We start from the raw sequence: 11,372 nt of genomic DNA on the forward strand, positions 1-11,372 counted from the left end.
GCCTGGCCGCCGGGGGGCACCTAACGATGAGTAGATTCATTTATGATTGGCATAGTTGGCAGGATTGAGTTCCCCCTGTGATCCGTGAGGGAAGTCTTGGTTGCTGAAGGAATCCTAGAATATCAGGGTTGGAAGGGACCTCCGGAGGTCTAGTCCAACCCCCTGCTCAAAGCAGGACCAATCCCCAGACAGATTTTTGCCCTGATCCCTAAATGGCCCCCTCAAGGATTGAGCTTACAACCCCGGGTTTAGCTGGCCAATGCTCAAACCACTGAGCTATCCCTCCCCCAAGCAGGTGTATCAAGGGACCAAGCTGGTCGCTGGATTTCCCACTTCAGTTCCAGGGACTGGCTAAGCAGCCAAAGCAGATCTAGGAGCTGCTGGAGAAACCCCTAGAAGACCAACAGACGCAGAAGGAAGTGCAGGTGGAGCTACAGACGCAGCAGCAGCAATACCTGTGAGAGATCCTGCAAAGGGAAATCAACCCAGGGTCTGCTATGCCCATGGACAAAAAGAGCAGAGAAGGAGAGCATGCCTGGGCTGTGCTGAGAAGGTTAGCCCAGGGAGAAGGGCATGAGAAAGTGTACAAGCGTGGCCTAATGCCAAGATGGGAGCAAGAGTTCTTTGTTTTGGGGGCAGAGAAGCAGGCCATATCAAAAGACACGGCCTGCTTAGGAAATTGCTGAGTGGCTGAACGAGGGGCCAGGGCCCTAAGAAGTTAGAAAGAAAGGAGAAGGTGTCCTCTGACACAAACCCCCATGAGGCAGGCAAGGTGGAGGTGGCTGGGGTGGCCATGGACCTTGCAGACCCTCCACCAACACACCCTGTCGGGTGCTGCAGGGAGATGAAGGACGAAATGATTGGCCCAGAGATGAAGCAGACTGGAGGAGGGACAAACACAAGGGTGGAGCAGTCCATGGTGGGTTCTCAGACCCTGACCGAAAACGTTTTGGCATATGCAGCGGCAGTAGCAAAAAGGCAACAGAAGACGCTAAAGGCTTCACAACAGGCTCTGCAAGCAGCTGTTCATGAGACTGAGTGGCTGCAGGAAGAGTGCCGGGATACTGCAGAAGAGAAGGTTTGCCCCGAGCGAGCTGGCAGTGGAGCTGCAGATACTGCGCACAGGCTGTACAAGCGCGCAGCCGGTGACAGCGATGAGATGACGAGGGATGAAGCTTGGAGAAGAATAGAACTTGCCCCCGCGTGGGCCAGGTTCTAAGGAAGAGGGTATATAATGGGGGGCTTGGCCTGTGGGCTATAAAGCCTGGAGCTAGGCCAAATGAATTAGAGTGAGCTCCAGCTGAGGGGAAACCAGGGGAAACCGCAACAAAGGTACAGGAGCAGGCCTAGCTGTTCGGTACAGGGCCTTGGGGCAGAACCTAGAATCCAGGGTAGGACTGGTTCTCCCACGGTCTCTAAGGAAGGGGATGTACAGGGCCATAGAAAGGGCTACCAAGGCCAGCAAGGGCAGGCCGAGCCAAAGTCAGGCTGAGGAAAAGCCCCCAAGGGACAGAGGATCTTGTTTCAGTTAAAGACATTTTTTGACTTTTCGTTTGGGATGAGCGCGACCCAGGAAGGAGTGGACTAAAAGATGGTCGCCTGGCCGAAGGGCTGAGTTCCCAGCCAAAAACCTGCTGGCGGGCGTGCTAGCCCAAGAAATCTGTGGCCCCAGGCCTTGAAGGAAGGGGCACCTATCGGTGAGTGAACTCTGTTACAAGCCTGCTTCCATTGTGGAAACAGCCTGGTATTGGAGAGTGGTGGGGATGGCATGTGGGCGAGGATGGCTGGAGGGGTCATACAGGAGGGGCAGCAGCGTCAAGTGAGGAGATCGGGGAACGGGTTGTTTGCAGTCCTGCCACTGAGCGGTAACGTGATCCTGGCCAGGTCACTCTCCCACCTGGTGCCTCACTTTCTCTCCATTTGAAATGGAGATCATCCCGACCCACATTAAGAAAGGGTTTGATCCTCTGCTCTTGCTTCCCAAATCCCTGCCCTCCTTGCCCCACACAGGCCTCTGCCCTGTTGCTCAAACTCCCATGCACATGTTAGTGCCTGTGTCACCCCCGCAACTGCAAGGTCTCATGTACAGTCTCCTGCCAGCAAACTGAAGCTGCCACTAGATCCAGAATAGGAATCGCAGTTCCTGTGCGCTGCCCTGAATGGAGTCTAAACCCTGGGCATGGGGAAGGCCAATGCTCACATCCAGGTAGATCATCAACCTACTCCTCTGTCCCAGGAGCAGGAAGGCCTCTGGTTCGTGCTCCCTTCGGTAGCTGGAGCTGCTGAGTTGGGAGTGTGGTGGGCAGAGATGGGAACAGGCCATAGGATGAATCAAGTGTCAGGGGGAGACTCCCTGTGTGTGGGAGATGATGTTGCCCCTCTGTAGGGAATCCCTTCCTTGCAGATGCTGGGCTTTGGGTGCTGGACTCTGCCAGGAAGCCCAGCTCCCATCCCTAATAGCTTGGCTGTTCCCTACACTGCTGTGCACCAGGCCCTCTGCATAGAGCTGCTTTGGGCAAGGACTACAGGGCCTGCTGTCATCCTGGCAGGTGTCACAACAGGTTCCATAATCCGGACCCCTGGTCTCCCTCCGCTGGCAGGCTCTGAGCAAGGCCTGCCCAGAGAACATGGATGACGAGCTCTCGATCCTGCTGACAGCACCCCCCAGCACAGACAAACTCCAGCACATCTTGGAGGTGAGCAGAATGGGGAGGGGCAGCAGGGGGTTTACCCTAGCCCTGGGGACTCCTAGAAAGAAGAGACTGGAAAATCCATGTTTCTATTGGATCCTTCCGAGTATGGATTCGTGATATAAACTCACTGGGTGACCTTGGGGTAACTCACTTCCCCCTTACGGCATCAGTCTTCTCCACTATCAAATCTACACTGGGGAAGAAGGACAGAAGCCCCGACAATCACCTTCACCTCTGGGTGTCTGGTCCCGGGAGCCGAAACCAACTGGACTATCTGCCCCATCTCCTAAACTGCCCTGTCTTTCCCTCCTAGGGCCTTGTCCTTAGTGCTCAGCCTGGCCCCTTCCCAGCTTGTCCCTGACCTTTAAAGGACTCTCCAAGCCCCTCCCATGCCTGCTTCCTTTGGGGTCTCTCTCCTGGCTGAGCACAGGCTGCCCTTCTATCTCTCAGCAGGCCTGGGTCCTAGTCACAGGCTGCGTCTTGTCACGTGACCCCCACACTTATTCCCTTCACCCTAGGGAGCTGCATCACCTGGGCCAGGTGCAGTTGAGCTCCAACCCCTTTCCTGGCCATCTCAACCAGGGACAGGTTGAAACTGGTAACCTGTGGGTAACAGTAACTGGTTACTCGCAAAGGTGCTGAAGACACAATGGAAGAGGAAATCCTTTGGCCTGGATTGAAATTATTCTGACTGAAAGTGAATGAGAGAAAATAGGTCCAGAGTTCTCTTCCTAGCAGCAGAAAATGTAGCGATTGATAGAGGTTCAGGTCAGAAAGGACCATTATGTGCATCTAGTCGCCCCTCCTGTATAACTCAGGGCCTAGAATGTGACCAAGTGGTTCCTTCAGCCAACCCTAGCATGGGACTGAGCCAGAGCATGTCTTTTGGAATGACGTCCACATGCAGGAGAGCCAGCTGGCTACCAGAAAATCTCTCTTCTGCAGTTACGTGGGGTTAAGGGACACGGGGGAAAAGACATGGAGGCTGTGACTAAACTTAGAGCAGCAAGGCCAGGAAAACCAGGGTTAGGTCTCAGGCCTGGCTATCAGATCTGCTGTTTTCTATTCCTGGCTTTGGGACCATGAGCGAGTCTCTGCACTGCTGGGTGCCTCGGTTTCCCCCAGCTATCAAATGGAGCTAATCAAGGTTTTGTTTGTTCTCCCCATTTTACAGGGTGGGAAACCGAGACACAGTTGGGACCTGTCTACACTACAGGTCTGTCGTGCGTTTGTAATCTGCTGACCCCCACATGTTGTTCAGAGCCTATGGACAACACAGCTCCTAAAGGTACGTTTGTTCTGTGCTTTTCCCCTATGTACCAGCAGGGCTGGACAGCATTTCTCACTGTGCTGTGGGGAGCAGGTCCTGGGTACTAAGGGTCTGAAGAAGCTCTCAAGGACTAATTTTTTAAAATAATTGTTATCAATGAATTGGGAGAAAACATACAATCACTGCGGATAAGATTGGGGGGTGACAAAATACAGGCAGAGTGGTAATTACTGATGGGGAGAGGGCAGTGATACAGAGCGATCTGGCTCATTCAGCCAGCTGGACCCATTCAAAGAAAACAAGTTTGAGCAGAGCCCAATGCAAGGTCCTATGCGTGGCAACAAGGCATGCCGGCCACACCTCCAGAATGGGGACGTGTATCCAGGAAAGCAGTGACTCTGAAATGGATTTAGGGGCCAGAGTGGAAAAGCCACTCAACATGAGCTCCCAGTGTGATGCTGTGGTGAACAGGGCTAAAGCCATCATTAGACGTAGGAGCAGAGCCGTGAGTAGGATAGGGAGGTGACATAGCAGCAGTGAGACTGCTATTGGAATACTGCCTCCAGTGTTGGTGTCCTCCTTTGAAAAAGATGGTCCTAGAAATTGGAGCTGGGCAGCAAAGAGCCACCAAATGTTCTGAGGGCTGGAGAAAAATGCCTTCTAGTGAGCTATTGAAAGAGCTCAACCTGTTTAGCTTATCAAAAGAAGATTGAAAGGTGACTTCACTGAAGTGTTGAAGTGCCTTAATGGAGAGAAAATATTGGGTATTAAATCTTTAATCGAGCAGAGAAAGGCAGAACAAGACCCAATGGCTGGAAGGTGAAAAGAGACAAATTCCTATGACAAATAAGGCACAAATATTCAACAGCGAGGATGATTGACCACAGGAAGAAGCTACCATGGAAAGTGGTGGATTCTCCATCTCTTGATGTCATTAATAAAGACTAGATGCCTTTCCGGAATGTGTTTGCCCCAAAAGTAGCTATTGTGGTAGACAGGAGGCCTGTGATATGCAGGGGGTCAGATTAGATGCTCTAACTGTCTCTTCTGCCCATAAAATCTACTCATTTCTGAGAAACCGAGTGTAGCATTGGGAGCAGCTTGTGATGTTTTACTGTCTAGCCGGCTTGCTTCCTAGAATGAACACTCATTGAGCGGGGTGATCCACAGAGAGTAGCTCAAACCTCCAAAGTGTCTGCCCTGTGGCAGGACATTAGCACTGCAGGGGAGGGGTGGGTGTGGCAGTGACATCACAAAGGCCTTTTGCAGGATTTCAGCCTATTGGCCAAGGGTGTAGGGGAGGTGGTGACCTCACAGAGGGATGCTGACATCAGCCAGGCAGGACAGGGGCGCAGGGCCAGGGAAACCTCAGAGACCCCTGTGGCTTTGCTTCAGCAAGTCTCCTTCTCGAGATCTCTCTTTGAGGTCTGAGAGAGTATTATGGGTCACGTACGTGAGCACCAGGAGGAACCTCTTTTGAGTTTTCTCCTTTCTTTTTCCTGATTTCACTAGAAAACTGACATCCCTGTTTAGAAGGTAAGAGCCTCTGAGAGGTTTGGAACCTGTTCAGTCTGATGCATCTGGCGCCATCTGAATTTTAGGCATGGAAAACACTAGCTTAAGGTGGCCAAATTTTATTCCCCACCTGGGATTTTGTCCCTTAGAATCTCTGGGGACATTAAGGTTTGTCCTTTTTCTTTTACCTTTTCCTCCATCCCTCCCTCCTTTCTCTTCATCTCTTACTTCTTTTGTCTGTTCCCCTGTTCCCCTCCCACCACCAGGAGAGGGGTGTGTGTGTCGTGGGGGTTGCTCTACAACTCCCATTGTGGCAGGTCCACCGAAAAATGTGGGGCTGAAATAGTGCTCAGACAGTGATCCCCAGCTGTGACCTGGGCCATCCTTTGGGCTCTCTGGTGAGAACCCTCATCCTCCCGCCCCTCGGTCTCTACCCTGATTGGCTGAGCAGGGCGTTATTGACAGGGAGGAGACTCAGGTCCCTGTTGTTTTCTTTTAAGACCAAGTAAATAGTCATAACCAGTCATATGTTCAACAAATTTTGCTGCTTCTCTGCAGTTCATTATTTTCTCTACCATTCCAGTTCTCCTAAAATACTTGCTGAATAATTACTATGAACCCTTGCTGGTCTGGAACTCACTTGAGAGCACTTTATTCAGGTTATTCAATGTCTGAAATTCAAGATCCGATGGTTAGTTTGAAAATCAGGGCTCTTGGATCCTATTCCCAACTCTGCCACGGACTGGCTGTGTGACCTAAGAGAAGTCAATTCTCCTTTCTCAGCCTTAGCTTCTCCCTCTTTCAAGTAGGGATAACAATCCGCTCCTACCTACCTCCCGACAGGTGGAGGATGGGGATCTATTGGAGAGCGTCACTAGGAGCAGTGCATAAGATGAGGTGTCCTATCATGTCTACTCAGATCAGATTATGACATAATAGAATGGCTGAAATAGTCTATTTTATTTGTATTTTATTATGTTGCAATTGTTAAGAGCAGCAACTACTTAGCTCAGACTGAAACATCTTATCTAATTTTTGAGATCTAAGTGTCTCCTCTTTGTGTGCGACGAGACAAACACGTACTCCTGTTCTTTTTGTGACACAGAAGATGCTTTTGTTTTGCAACAAAATATTTTTGCAAAGAATTTTCATGCCACTTGATATGATTTCAAGAAAGAAACTGGTTTAGTTTGAATGGGATTTTCGGACAGAAACGGTTTCAATGAAATTTCCCCACCATCTCGATTCCTGGGCTCTATCCCTGTCTTTGGGGGGTTTGCTGTCTGTTAGAACAGGAGTCTGATTTGGATAGGGATAGAGACCTCTTTAATGTTTTTAATGAAGTAAATACTAATGGCAATTGTGTGATCATGGGAGACTTTAACTTCCCAGATATAGACTGGAGGACAAGTGCTAGTAATATAATAGGGCTCAGATTTTCCTAGATGTGATAGCTGATGGATTCCTTCACCAAGTAGTTGAAGAACCAACAAGAGGGGATGCCATTTTAGATTTGGTGTGGGTAGTGAGGATCTCTTAGAAGAAATGGTTGTAGGGGACAGCCTTGGTTTGAGCGATCATGAGCTAATTCAGTTTAAACTAAATGGAAGGGTAAACAAAAATAGATCTGTGACTAGGGTTTTTGATTTCAAAAGGGCTAACTTTAAAAAATTAAGGAAATTAGATAGGGAAGTGGATTGGACTGAAGGACTTGTGGATCTAAAGGCGGAGAAGGCCTGGAATTACTTCAAGTCAAAGTTGCAGAAACTATCAGAAGCCTGCATCCCAAGAAAGGGGGGGAAATTCATAGGCAGGAGTTGTAGACCAAGTTGGATGAGCAAGCATTTCAGAGAGATGATTAAGAAAAAGCAGAAAGCCTACAAGGAGTGGAAGATGGGCGGGGAGGGATAGCTCAGTGGTTTGAGCACTGGCCTGCTAAACCCAGGGTGGTTGTGAGTTCAATCCTTGAGGGGGCCACTTAGGGATCTGGGGCAAAATCAGTACTTGGTCCTGCTAGTGAAGGCAGGGGGCTGGACTCGATGACCTTTCAAAGGTCCCTTCCAGTTCTAGGAGATAGGATATCTCCATTAATTTTAATTTTAATTTAAATTTAAAAATGGGCGTGATCAGCAAGGAAAGCTACCTTACTGAGGTCAGAACATGTAGGGATAAAGTGAGAAAGGCCGAAAGCCATGTAGAGTTGGACCTTGCAAAGGGAATTCAAACCAATAGTAAAAGGTTTTATAGCCGTATAAATCAGAAAATAAAGAAAGAAGAAGTGGGACCACTAAACACTGAGGATGGAGTGGAGGTTAAGGATAATCTAGGCATGGCCCAATGTCTAAACAAATACTTTGCCTCAGTCTTTCAGAGGCTAATGAGGAGCTTAGGGATAATGGTAGGATGACAAATGGGAATGAGGATATGGAGGTAGATATTACCACATCTGAGTTAGAAGTCAAACTCGAACAGCTTAATGGGACTAAATCGGGGGGCCCAGATAATCTTCATCCAAGAATATTAAAAGAACCGGCACATGAAATTGCAAACCCATTAGCAAGAATTTTTAATGAATCTGTAAACTCAGGGGTTGTACCGTATGACTGGAGAATTGCTAACATAGTTCCTAGCTTTAAGAAAGGGAAAAAACGTGATCCGGGTAACTACAGGCCTGTTAGTTTGACATCTGTAGTATGCAAGGTCTCAGAAAATGTTTTGAAGGAGAAAGTAGTTAAGGACATTGAGGTCAATGGTAATTGGGACAAAATACAACATGGCTTTACAAAAGGTAGATCGTGCCAAACCAACCTGATCTCCTTCTTTGTCTAAAAAATCTGTTACCTTCTCAAAGGAAATGCAGTGGATCTAATTTACCTCGATTTCAGTAAGGCATTTGATACGGTTCCACATGGGGAATTATTAGCTAAATTGGAAAAGATGAGGATCAATATGAAAATTGAAAGGTGGATAAGGAACTGGTTAAAGGGGAGACTACAACGGGTCATACTGAAAGGTGAACTGTCAGGCTGGAGGGAGGTTACTAGTGGAGTTCTTATATTATGGGAACAAGTAAATAACTTTTCCTTATTCACTTTCTCCACATCACTCATGATTTCATATACCTCTATCATATCCCCCCATAGTCTCCTCTTTTCCAAGCTGAAAAGTCCTAGCCTCTTTAATCTCTCCTCATATGGGACCCCTTCCAAACCTCTAATCATTTTAATTGCCCTTCTCTGAACCTTTTCTAATGCCAGTATATCTTTTTTGAGATGAGGAGACCACATCTGTACACAGTATTCAAGATGTGGGTGTACCATGGATTTATATAAGGGCAATAAGATATTCTCCGTCTCATTCTCTATCCCCTTTTTAATGATTCCTAACATCCTGTTTGCTTTTTTGACTGCCGCTGCACACTGCGTGGAAGTCTTCAGAGAACTATCCACGATGACTCCAAGATCTTTTTCCTGATTCGTTGTAGCTAAATTAGCCCCCATCATATTGTATGTATAGTTGGGGTTATTTTTCCCAATGTGCATTACTTTACGTTGTCCACATTAAATTTCATTTGCCATTTTGTTGCCCAATCACTTAGTTTTGTGAGAGCTTTTTGAAGTTCTTCACAGTCTGCTTTGGTCTTAACTATCTTGAGCACTTTAGTATCATCTGCAAACTTTGCCACCTCACTTTTTACCCCTTTCTCCAGATCATTTATGAATAAGTTGAATAGCATTGGTCCTAGGACTGACCCTTGGGGAACACCATTAGTTACCCCTCTCCATTCTGAAAATTTACCATTTATTCCTTCCCTTTGTTCCCTTTCTTTTAACCAGTTCTCAATTCATGAAAGGATCTTCCCTCTTATCCCATGACAACTTAATTTACATAAGACCCTTTGGTGAGGGACCTTGTCAAATGCTTTCTGGAAATCTAAGTACACTATATCCACTGGATCTCCCTTGTCCACATGTTTGTTGACCCCTTCAAAGAACTCTAATAGATTAGTAAGACACGATTTCCCTTTACCTAAACTATGTTGACTTTTGCCCAACAATTTATGTTCTTCTATGTGTCTGACAATTTTATTCTTTACAATTGTTTCAACTAATTTGCCCGGTACTGACATTAGACTTACTGGTCCGTAATTGCCGAGATCACCAATAGTGCCCTTTTTAAATATTGGTGTTACATTAGCTATCTTCCAGTCATGGATACAGAAGCTGATTTAAAGGACAAGTTACAAACAATAATTAGTAGTTCCGCAATTTCACATCTGAGTTCTTTCAGAACTCTTGGGTGAATGCCATCTGGTCCCAGTGACTTATCAGTTAATTCCAAAACCTCCTCTAGTAACACCGCAATCTGTGACAATTCATGAGATTTGTCACCTACAAATACTGGCTGAGGTTTGGGAATGGCTGGAAGGTGAAAAGAGACAAATTCCTATGACAAATAAGGCACAAATATTCAACAGCGAGGATGATTGACCACAGGAAGAAGCTACCAAGAAAAGTGGTGGATTCTCCGTCTCTTGATGTCATTTAATAAAGACTAGATGCCTTTCTGGAATGTGTTTACCCCAACAGTAGCTATTGTGGTAGACAGGAGGCCTGTGATATGCAGGGGATCAGATTAGATGCTCTAACTGTCTCTTCTGCCCATAAAGTCTACTCATTTCTGAGAAACCGAGTGTAGTATTGGGAGCAGCTTGTGATGTTTTACTGTCTAGCCGGCTTGCTTCCTAGAATGAACACTCATGGAGCGGGGTGATCCACAGGGAGTAGCTCAAACCTCCAAAGTGTCTGGCCTGTGGCAGAACATTAGCACTGCAGGGGAGGGGTGGGTGTGGCAGTGACATCACAAAGGCCTTTTGCAGGATTTCAGCCTATTGGTCAAAGGTGCTGGGGAGGTGGTGACCTCACAGAGAGATGCTGACATCAGCCAGGCAGGACAGGGGCGCAGGGCCAGGGAAACCTCAGAGTCCCCTGTAGCTTTGCTTCAGCAAGTCTCCTTCTCGAGGTCTCTCTCTTTGAGGACTGAGAGAGTATTTAGGTTCACGTATATGAGCGCCAGGAGGAACCTCTTTTGAGTTTTCTCTTTTGTTTTTCCTGATTTTACTAGAAAACAGACATCCCTGTTTAGAAGGTAAGAGCCTCTGAGAGGTTTGGAACCTGTTCAGTCTGATGCATCTGGCGCCAGCTGAATTTTAGGCATGGAAAACACTAGCTTAAGGTGGTCGGATTTTATTCCCCACCTGGGATTTTGTCCCTTAGAATCACTGGGGACATTAGGGTTTGTCCTTTTTGTTTTACCTTTTCCTCCATCCCTCCCTCCTTTCTCTTCATCTCTTACATCTTCTGTCCTTTCCTCTGTTCCCCTCCCACCACCAAGAGGACTCTGTGTGTGTGTCGTGGGGGGTGCTCTGCAATGGGAACAGGGACAATTCTCCAACTTTGGGCAGTCGAGAGCCTCGGTGAGATAAGGATGTTCAGGAAGAAGGCTCTGCAGGTGGCCCCAGAGCCTGAGGGAAGCAGCTGCCATCTTCCCCAGGAGCACAGCGGCTCCTCCGTCCCCACTGGCGGGGAAGGAGCTCCCGGCCAGGCCAGGAAGTGGGAGTGCCCAGCCTTCTGGCGGAGAAAACCCGCTCCCAGCGCAGGCGCCGAGGTGGGAGAGGCCAGGTCGAAATGGAGCTGGGCCAGGCTGCGGCTGGGCAGGCAGGACCCAGCGCAGGAGGGGAGCCGGGCAGGGTGACTCTGGGGCATGTTGTGTGGGCAGCAGCGGCCCCAGGAGCCCAGCCCTGATTCCCAGCAGGAGGCATCGCCCTGCCCGGTCACTGAGGACCTTCCAGCCTCCCCAGGGCAGGAGGTGGAGGATCCCTGTCCCACCACCAG

The sequence above is a fragment of the Chrysemys picta genome, chromosome 13, assembly GCF_011386835.1.
Source record: "Chrysemys picta bellii isolate R12L10 chromosome 13, ASM1138683v2, whole genome shotgun sequence".
In the NCBI taxonomy this organism is placed as follows: Eukaryota; Metazoa; Chordata; order Testudines; family Emydidae; genus Chrysemys; species Chrysemys picta.